Raw genomic sequence first — 11252 nt, 5'->3', positions numbered from 1 at the left:
TAGTGTGAAATCTGGGCTTAGAAACTAATGTGGGAATTGGACTTAGGGGCCAATGGAAATTGGGCTTAGGGTATATTGGTCATTCATATAAATGAAAAAGGACCAAATTGTGTATTTTTTTTTGGAGTCGCCACCATAGTTATTATAGGAAACTATGGGAATTGAATGCTCCACACCCCTTTTCTTTCTTTACTTTTTTTCAAATCTGTTTTTCTTTTCACTCTTTTTTTAATTCGTTTTTTTAAATAATAAAATGAAATAAAATAAATATGAAGAAAATTGAAAACAAAGAAAAAGATAAAATAAGATAAAAATAAATAAATAAAAGATAAAAGGACATAATAAAATCAAAGTAAAATAAGATAAGAATGAAAATAATAATAATAATAATAAATAAATAAATAAGTGAAAATAATAATAATAAAAAAGCAATAAAAATATATATATTATAATCCGGATGAAATTGGATGTTGACAGTACCCAAATGAAATTATGAAGTATTCTTTGTTTAAGACTAGGAATGAAAAGGGATGACTGAGTCATGGCTTTTAATATTGGATGGATTTTAGGTCCTAGGGGGAGTAATCATGCCCAATTAACAATAAAAGATGTCTATCTCATGTTCACCCTTAAGGCTAAAATCCAAACTGATTGGGCTGAGCTTGTTTGTGATACAATTCTGAAAGCCATCGGGCTTCCTATGTATCCACTCCCATATGAGATATTTCTTCCAAAGGTTCTTGAATATTATAATGTTGATCTTACAAATGAAGTGTACATGGATCTAACTTTCTTAAACAAAATTGAAGACAATGGCTTACATCACATGGATATCTTTCTATTGGATAAGGAATGGATGTTCAAGGATAACCTCTTGAGATTGCAGAAGATGTTGATCCCATAAATGTGGATGCTTTGCAGGCTCAACCAATGTCTGGAGTTAAACCTAGAACTGATTTTGAGAGGTGCGTGTTGAAGCACTTAAGTCTTCTTACCATAAATCATCAAACTTACATGGCCAAATTTGACAAGTTGGATAAGCAAATGGCAAGATTGATGAAGAAAAATCAAAATGGTAAAGAAAATGAGTCTAATTTTGACAATATTTAATAAGCTAATATTGTTGACTTTGATGATGTGGTAGAAGATGAAGAAAATGAAGATGCATCTCATGAAGGTTATGATGAGGATGATAATGTTGTGGAAGAGGATGACATGTCTGATGACCTAAACTGATTTGCTTTTATGATTGCTTATGAGAACTTTTGGTATGTACTGCTTAAAATCTTGTCGAATTATCTTTGTTGTTTATGTCTGTATACCTTTGGCATGAAATTTTAGTTTGTTCATTATGTTGCCTATGCTTAAGACCTTTTAACTCTCATTATATCTCATGCTTACCTTATGCTACTACATTATAATTCTCTATGAACATATTTTGTTTCCCTCATTTGCTAATGTCCAAAGGGGGGAAAAGGTCGTAGGTATTATATTGTCATGCTCATTGTAGGTTGGTTTTGGCCATCATTAAAATAAAGGGAGACTATTACTCTTGGCACTCAAATAGGTTGAAGATTCAAGAGCACATTGTATTTTGATTATGTCCAAGCAAACAAAGGTACAATATTGTATGATCACATTAGGCTAGAAGTTGTGTCTAGAAAAGTTGTAAAAAGCAAAGTTAAAAAGCTCTTGAAATCAATATAATCACAATTGATCTATTAAGCACTATAATGGCACAAAATGAGTGTATTTTCAAAATGTACCCACTAAACCAACAAAATAATCAATTAAGTGCATAATATAATGGAATAATATAGTGATAGAGAAAATAATTTCATTTTGTATATATTAATCGATAAATATAATAATATAATCGATTAATCTACTATTGGGAATCAAAAATGAATATATGTAATCGATTACATCACTAATGCAATCAATTAATTCATTCAAAAAAAGCTTTCCACTTTAAAAACTACCTTTTCATTTCAAAACAAACACTACGTGTGTGTGTTCATTTTGTATTAATCGATAAATATAATAATATAATTGATTAATCTACTATTGGGAATCAGAAACGAATATATGTAATCGATTACATCACTAATGCAATTGGTTAATTCTTTCAACCACTTTAAAAACTACCTTTCCATTTCAAAACAAACATTATGTGTGTGTGTATAATATCTATAATATCTACACAAAACAGGTGTATTCCATCTAACTTCTCTATGTATAATCTTGTTTCTTTTATGTTCATATCACCAAGTAGGTGATAGGATTAGTCAATTATGTGCAACATTGTCTTATTTGTAAAATCTTGAAGTGTATTCAAGTGTTCTTGTGTATCTTGAGTGTAGGTATTACATAGGAGAATCTTGTAATATAACTCTTGACGTCTTAGTGAAATTCTAGGTAAGGTTGCGAGAAATTGGATGTAGATTCTTAAAGAATTGAACCGATATAAAATTTGATGTGTTTTGTTTCTTCTTTCATCATCTTGGCATATCTTGTTTTGTGTAAATGCTCTAATCTTTAAGCATTCTACAAACACTTCATAATTCGTCAAAATTGTTTCTGAAAATGGTTTTAAGACAACCATCTCACCCCCTCTTGTTTGTGAAATATTTGCTGCAAGTGTATTAACACAAGTGAGGTAAAAGATATTCACTGGACATAAAAGGGTTTACAACGATTATCTCTTTTCAAGCTTATATATAGACTCTTTTAGAAAAGGATAAGAACTAGAGTGGTCATTGTGCAAGTGCTAAAACACTGTTGAAACCTTTTATGCCCCACAACTTTGTAAGAACATTGTTTGTGTTCATTAAGGGTGATCATTATTGGAGTAAATGAGTCCCTTAAGATAATAGAGTTTTGATGATAACAAAACATTGACTCTACTAGACTAGGAAGTCTATAGTTTGGTGTGAAAAAACATTAGACGGGTAAACGTTTGTAGGTGTGTGTGTGTATGTATATATATATATATATATATATATATATATATATATATATAGAGAGAGAGAGAGAGAGAGAGAGAGATAGAGAGAGAGGGAGGGAGAGAGAGAGAAAGATAGAATTGGTGTGCCTAATGTATGTGTTTCGCAGATAAAAAACATATTCCATAAATGTGTTTTCATATGTTTAATTATGGCTATTAAGTTTTATAAGTATTGATATAAGTTGTAAGTCTTGCATATGCAATAGACCAAGCCATTAGATGAGTCTAAGAAATTGACGAGTTAGAGTAGACAAGTACAACCAAAGAAGATCACTAGGTGAGTGCATTAGATGAAGTCATTAGATGACCTAAGGCATTAAGCGGCCTAAGGCACTAGACGACTTAAGGCATTAGATGAACCAAGACAACTCAAGCCATTAGACGATCAAGGCATTAGACAACTCAAACAATATAGTAAAATTCAGCAGACTTGTGCATTGACCAAACAAGTAAAAGAAATAAGCATCAGTTTCCTACACATATTAGATGAGTCAGAATATGCTATGTTAATTGGCTAAGTGTTTTATTTTCTCTAATCTCTGATTGAGAATTTGAATTAAGATATAAATATGATAATTTAAAATGGATAATTAACTAAATGAGCCACAATGTTCATAGAATTATCTTCTGATAATTATACATTAAAGGAATAATTTTTTCAAAAATAAATGCTCAAGTCATATGAACTTTTGGAAATAATCCATTTGACATAAGATTGAACTACTGATTGATTAAAAAGTATTATTGCTCTAATGATTAAATTGTAGAATTAGATTGGACAGAGTTTCCTAAACAATATAAATGTGAACGTTGAAGAAAGAGAAAACTTCAAACCAAACTCACGCTTAATCAAAAAAGGAAAGATATCACAAAGAGCATCAACAAGTAACAATTGAAGTCTTGAAGAATCAAATTAAAGAATTGATCAAGTCATTCCTTATCAAGAGAAATCATGAAGATTATGATGAAGCAACGACTATCAATGCTACAACTATATAAAGGATGCAAAGTTGTACGTGAAAACCACAATGAAGAATTTCTAAAATAGGAAAGTGTGAAAGCTGTAAAGTTTTTATATCAATAGTGTATATTGAGACATTGGGTTGAACACATATTTGTAAATCCTTAACAAAGTGAAATTGTAACCTCCAGGGGCGGAAGTATTAAGGGACAGGGGGAGCCACGGCTCCCCCAACCGTTTTTGTTTTCACTTTTTTTTCTATATATTTAAAAAATAATATTTAAAAATTATTACTCTATTTATATGAATTATTTTTATTTTATTTTATTTTCTATGTATTTAAAAAAATATATTTATATATTACTACTTTATTTATATATTATTACTTTATTTATATATTATTACTTTATTTATATATTATTACCTTATTTATATTAATTTAGTTTGAAAATTCTGTTTTAAAATTTAAAAATCACGTTTTGTTCTCTATTGTAATTTCTTATACTTTTCTATTTGGTTTCTCTCTTCCGTGCCTCCATCTCTTTCTCCCCTTTTATTTCCATCTTAATTTTCACCATCAATTCCTTATTATTTTCAAAATCAAATTGCACTACGGCAAAATTGAAAAGTTAAGGAACATTTTGGACCGAACAATTTCTTCTTTTGAGTAAGTTCATCTTTTCCTTTTTATTTTTTAAGCAATATGTTTCCCTCTTGTATGTGGCTTTTCTACGCTCTAGGCATATATCTATCTGTTAGAGATCATAAAATCATGCTTTAATTGTTGATCAAACTCTTCTTTGTGTAGATAGAGCTATTTTAAGCTTTGAAGTTGTGTAAGGGAAGAACAAGATTAGGAATCTACTCTAAGGTAAGGGAAGCTAATCATTTAGAAATTATTAGTTTTCTTAAAATATTGAGTCTTGCTTTTAAGATTTAATTTTGGGTATTCATAATTTTATCTTTTTGTAAATAGGTGAGAGGTGAAAAATTTATATTAGAAAAATTATGATAAAGAGTAAAAGAATGGATTCTTTTTTCAAGAGGAAGGCTTGTGATGAAGATGAAAAAAATGCATCTACGTCATCTAAAATTGAGAAACTTCATGAGAATCCAAATATTGAAGAAAATGAAAAACAACTCTCTAAGGTTCCTAAAGTTACACTTAATGAATTTGAAAATACTTTAGAATGTGATCCGGGAAAGCTCTTCAAATTTGGCAATACCCACCAAATCAAATTGATGAAGTATGAAGGGCTTATCTAAAATGGGGTCCATATCAAATGCGTCTAGAAAATTATCCATTTTCTGGTAAAGATGATCATCCAAGAAGATTTCAGTACACATGGTTTAGCTTATTTCCTTCATGGTTAGAGTATTCGTCATTAAAAGATGTTGCATATTGCTTACCGTGCTATCTTTTTAGTAAAAAACCAAGCGGACGACCTGGCTCAGATGTTTTCATTGTTACAGGTAATTGAGTTTATTTTCATTGAATTCTAATTGGCAATAAGTTTATTGTTATCAACATGTTTTAACTTTTTGAATGTTATTTTATAGGTTTTAAAAATTGGAGGAAAGTTAATAATGGAAAAATTTGTGCTTTCCTTAAACACATTGGGAAGGATCCTTGTTCACCACACAATATTGTAGTGTCTGCTTGTCAAGACTTGTTAAATCAAAATTGTCACATTAGGAATGTTTTGGAAGTGCAAAGCTCAGAACAAATTAATCGGTTAAGTCTCAAGACTTCAATCGACACGGTTCGTTTTTTATCACTTCAAGCTTGTGCTTTTAGAGGTCATGGTGAAAGTACTGAATCGAGGAACCAAGGTAATTTTCTTGAGATGATGAAACTCATAGCATCATACAATGATGAAGTTGCAAAAGTTGTGTTGGAAAATGCTCCATTCAATTCCAAATATACTTCATCCAAAATTCAAAAGGAGTTATTGAATATTCTTTCTAGTAAAGTGAAAAATCATATTCGTGAGGAAATTGGGGATTCCAAGTTTTGTATAGTTGTCGATGAAGCTCGTGATGAATCAAAAAAAGAGCAAATGTCTTTTGTTTTGAGATTTGTTGATAAAAATGGTTTTATTCAAGAGCGATTTTTTGATATTGTGCATGTTAAAGACACTGCAGCAATAACTTTGAAGAATGAATTGTGTGTTGTACTATCTCGACATAATCTTAATGTTTCTAATATCCGTGGTCAAGGGTATGATGGTGCTAGCAATATGAGAGGAGAATGGAATGGATTACAAGCATTATTTTTGAATGGTTGTCCTTATGCATATTATGTTCACTGTTTTGCTCATCGGTTACAACTTGCCTTGGTTGCTGCATCAAGAGAAGTTATTCTAATTCACCAATTCTTTTCAAAATTGACTTTCATTGTCAATATTGTTTGCTCTTCTAGTAAATGTCATGATGAGTTACAGGCTGCCAAGTTAGATGAAATTGCATATTTGTTAGAAATTGATGAGCTTGAAAAGGGTAAAGGGGCAAATCAAATTGGTACTTTAAAACGAGCTGGGGATACCCGTTGGAGCTCCCATTTCTCTTCTATTTGTAGCTTGATCAATATGTATGATGCAACTTGTTTAGTTCTAGAAAAAATTACTCTTGATGGATCTACTTATTCACAACGTGGTGATGCTAATAATGCTTACAAAAGCTTGACCTCATTTGAGTTTATACTGATCTTGTATTTGGTGAGAGAAATTATGGGGATAACAGATGTTCTTTGTCAAGCATTACAACAACAATCTCAGGATATAGTTAATGTTATGCGTCTAGTTTGTTCTACAAGAGAACTTATTCAAAACTTGAGAGAAAATGGTTCGGATAAGTTATTAAAAAATGTGACTTCTTTTTGTGAAAAACATGATATTGAGGTGCCTAATTTTGGGGCTTCTTATGTAGCAAGGCAAGGACGCTCTCGTCACCAAAAGGATCATATTACAGTGGAGCATTATTTCAAAGTTGAAATATTCTTTGTTACCATTGATAAGCAATTACAAGAGTTAAATAGTAGATTTAATGACCAAGCAATGGAGTTATTAATTCTAAGCTCTGCTTTGAATCCTAAGGATGCTTATAAAGCTTTTAATATTGATAAAATTTGCACTCTTGTGGAAAAATATTATTCCATGGATTTCAATGAGCAAGAGAAGATTAATTTGAATTTTCAACTTCAACATTTCATTATTGATGCTCGTCAAGATTCAAATTTGAAGAATTTATCAACAATGCAAGAGTTATGTACATGTTTTGCAACAACAAAAAAGTCTGAAAGATCTTCGTCTTATCATGACTCTTCCAGTTTCTACAGCTACAACTGAAAGATCTTTTTCTGCAATGAAAATAATCAAGAACAAGTTGAGAAATAAGATGGAGGCTGAATTTTTAGCAAGCACTATGATAATCTATATTGAAAGGGATATTGCAACTAACTTCAGCTCTAATTCAATTATTGAAGATTTTAAGTCATTGAAAGAGTGTAAAGGAGCACTCTGAATAAAGGTAACTTTTGTTTTATATTATTGTTGATGATAAACTTTATGTTACTCTTTCATATATATTATTATTATATTGTTTAGATTCTATTGTCATGAATGCTTATTTTGAATAAAAAAAATGATGTTAAAAAATTATTTTTTTTTAATTAAAAGAAATTATTATTTTTTAATTAAAAAAAATTATATATAACAAATATAATTTGGCACCCCTACCATTTTTGGTCAAGTTATATATTGTACTCTGAGCTATATTGTACTCTCATGTTATATATGAGACTAATTCTTGTAAATATTCATTGTACTCTCATGTAGTCTCATCGTAGCTACTAAGTTGAAAGTGCTTTAATGAAGAAATACAAAGGATGCTGCTACAAAAGCCTTTCACGTGGGCATTGATTTTTAGAGTGAAGTGGGGGCTGCTTTTAGCCAGCTAACTTTGCTACCTTTGCAACAGGTCAGAAATTAAAGGAGGACATGGCAGAAGGAAGAGATTAACTGTTCCAACCTGTGGCAGCTACTAGAAGACTTTTTACTTAGGTTAAAGGTCAAAATTAGAGTAGTTAGTCTAGATAGTTAGTTTTAGTTTATTAGTTAGGAGTTTAGTGACCTGTAATAGGTTGTGGAAGTTCTGTAAATAGTTATATTCTGTAAGGCTACGACAAGCCAGGATGATCATTCATTCATACACTACACATTCCATTCCAATCCAGAAACATCACACACACAGAACACAATTCTCTCTCACTTTTCTGCATTTTCCTTCTCACCTTTGGAGTGTTCTTGGAGCCATTGATCGCACAGTAGGCTTAGCATTAAGAATTCTTCCTTCTTTGTGTACTTTCATCCATTTCCACCGAACATAATCGTTGTAAGTATGTGTACATTAAATCAAATTGCATTCTCTATTCACTTTCACCGATTGTTCTTCTTATTTTTCTTTTTTCTCTACTAAACCAAGTTTATGATGAAGGATTGATATAGTGAACTTGGTTGATTCACTATATTACTAAATTCAGTTTGGAAACACATTGAATTTCAGAGGATGCACAATCATCTAACTTCTATCAAAGGTTTTTTTATTAGAATCAACAAGATTCAAGCAATTGGATCCTAATTCACGAAATTCGATTTAACTGATCCATTCATGCACTCTTCCGTTCATTCTCATTTTTTATTTTTGTTTTCACATGTTATAAAGTTTTTTGTTTCTTGATTCTAATGTGTTTGTGATGATATGCGTTGCTTGTTTTACATGTTTCCATGTTAATTTCGTGGTCAATTTAGATTAGGAAGTCGAATTCATGTTTAGGTAGTTAAGTTCGTTAATTAGGGTTCTAGATTTTTGAATTTGGGGTTTTACTCAATTGTTTTGATCTGTTTCAGTTTCTATAGCAAATTGAGGTCAATTCAAATTGCATTGCATCATCATTTCATCCAATCATTTACTATATCTTATAATTTTCGAATTTGTCCTACACTTTCACCATGAACACCAATATGCATTGTCCTAATTTTCTGGTTCTTAGGTAAAATAGATAAAATCCAGTTCCAGTAGTTTGAGTCAAGTTTGAATAGCGTAATTGTGTTAGTTTGAGCATAAAGATTAGGTTAACATGCATTGTGAAAGTCTCCATTTTAGTGCATTTAGAATCACGAGTCTTGGAGTAACATTGTTCATAAGTTCAATTAGTTTTCTGATTAGGTTCATTTTAAATTGATTTTAGTTTCTTTAGTTTTATATAGTTAGATTTCCTCCGTTTTCGACATTCACACTCTCAACATCTTCAAAAGCAATTTTGTCGTTCCTAGGATTAATCTTTGGTTTTCAAGCTATACTATATATAAGACGTGGGGAAATCAATGTTGATTAAACTTTTAGAGACAAAAGAGTTTATCAAATGGCGTGGTTGTTGGGGAAATGGCAAAAAAAAAAAAAAATAGCGATTTTTGAGTTAGTAAGTTTGTGCAAGAATGTTAAGGAATTTCATAGATGAAGATTTTTTTTACTGTTGTTATGAATAATTAATGTGAGCTAACAATTCTATTTTGAGATTAAAAGAGTGCATGACAAGTTTGAGTTCAAGTCCATTATTCAGAGTTGATCCTGAGGTTAATAGAACTTTGAAATTGTTGAAGAAGGCTAAGCTAAATCAGATATATCCTGAGTTCACTGCATCCATGGAAGAAACAAAAATTTCATTGTATGCTCAACCATGAAACAAACTAACATTCCTGAAGAAATGGTGCAAATGAAAGCATTTCCTTTCTCTCTATGTGATGCAGTTAAAACCTGGTTGTTCTCTCAACCAAAACCGATAGCAAGATGGGAAGAAATGAAGGGAAAATTTCTGCAGAAGGTTTTTCCAACATCTAAGGCAACATCAATTAGGAAGGAAACTAGCGGAATTAGTATCACAAGGAGAAAACCTCTTAGAGTATTGGGAACGATTTAATGAGTTGTGTGCAACCTGTCCCCATGAGCAAATTAGTGAGCAGCTCTTGATAGAATATTTGCTTGATATTTCTAGTGGAGGGGTGTTTATGGATGAAACACCAATTGCAAGGCGTTATTTGATTTCCAGCATAGCTTAAAATGGCCAATAGTTCAGCATTAGGGGAAGTGCTAACAAGGGAGTTCATGAGGTTGTAGTAAATGTTGTTCAAAGACAGAACCTTCTGACAGAAAATAACCTGAAAGTAGGCAATAAAATTCTGGAATTAATTACAATGATGAGGTAGATGGCCTTAAATCAGCAGGTTGATGGTGTGATCAAACATTATGGATTATGTGTTACAAGTGACCATTGTACAGATCAATGCTCACAACTGCAAGATGTAGCCAGTTTTGATGCACAACTGGTGGCTGGAGTTTTCTAGAACCAGTAAGGGAATCAGTGTGAGCATTAGTTTGACATATTAGAATTGATTAATTGTTGTAGGATATTGAAAATATATAGTTCTGTTTTGCATGATTTAATAATGTATAGAGTAGCATATAGGATACCCAATCAAATAAAACAATTAAATGTAGTCTATTTGTTTATAGTTCAATTTTTTTAATATACGGTTACTACTAATTCGAGTCTTTAGTGTTTTCTTGTTTTGCAAGAGAAGTATATAATGTTTTAGATTACTCAAAATTTTCTCAACGTTAGAGCAAGAAGAAGTAGATATGGCTAGAGAAGGTCACAAATAACGTAATGTGGGAGAATATTCCACATTTGTAGGACCATTTAATTTCAACAGTATAGCTAGACCTATCGTCATTGCAGACAACATGGAAATAAAGCCTGCTCTTATTCATCTGATGCACAATAACCAATTCCATGTGTTATCTCATGATAACCCAAACACTCACTTGACCACATTTTTGGAAATTTGCAACACAGTCAAGATTCACCAAGTACCTGATGAAGCTATTTGTTTAAGTTTGGTTTCTTTTTTATTAGTAGGTAACACAAAGGTGTGGTTGTATTATTTCCTTAAGAATAGCTTGACTGTTTGGGATGACGTTGTTACAAAGTTTCTTCACAAATTTTTCCCTCAATTAAAGGTTAATAAAGAGAAACAAGAGATCTTTTCCTTCTACCAAGATTATGATGAAACATTAAGTCAAGCATGGTACATATTCAAAGGATTGCTTAGAAAGACTCCTATCCATGGATTTGATGAATCAATATCTTCTTAGGAGGACTGAGAGCACAAAAAAATTCTATGTTAGATACCTAAGCTGGAGGCATGATCAAGTCAAAGACACTTG

The 11252-nt window shown here is 31.3% G+C and overlaps 1 pseudogene; it reads left to right on the top strand.

The window, feature by feature from the left end:
• The first annotated feature begins 541 nt into the window (after nucleotides 1–541).
• Nucleotides 542–7490, top strand: LOC114187842 (annotated as a pseudogene).
• The last annotated feature ends 3762 nt before the right edge of the window (nucleotides 7491–11252 follow it).

Source organism: Vigna unguiculata, chromosome 1 (genome assembly GCF_004118075.2).
Source record: "Vigna unguiculata cultivar IT97K-499-35 chromosome 1, ASM411807v1, whole genome shotgun sequence".
NCBI lineage: Eukaryota > Viridiplantae > Streptophyta > Magnoliopsida > Fabales > Fabaceae > Vigna > Vigna unguiculata.
This window is presented reverse-complemented; position numbering and strand designations above follow the sequence as displayed.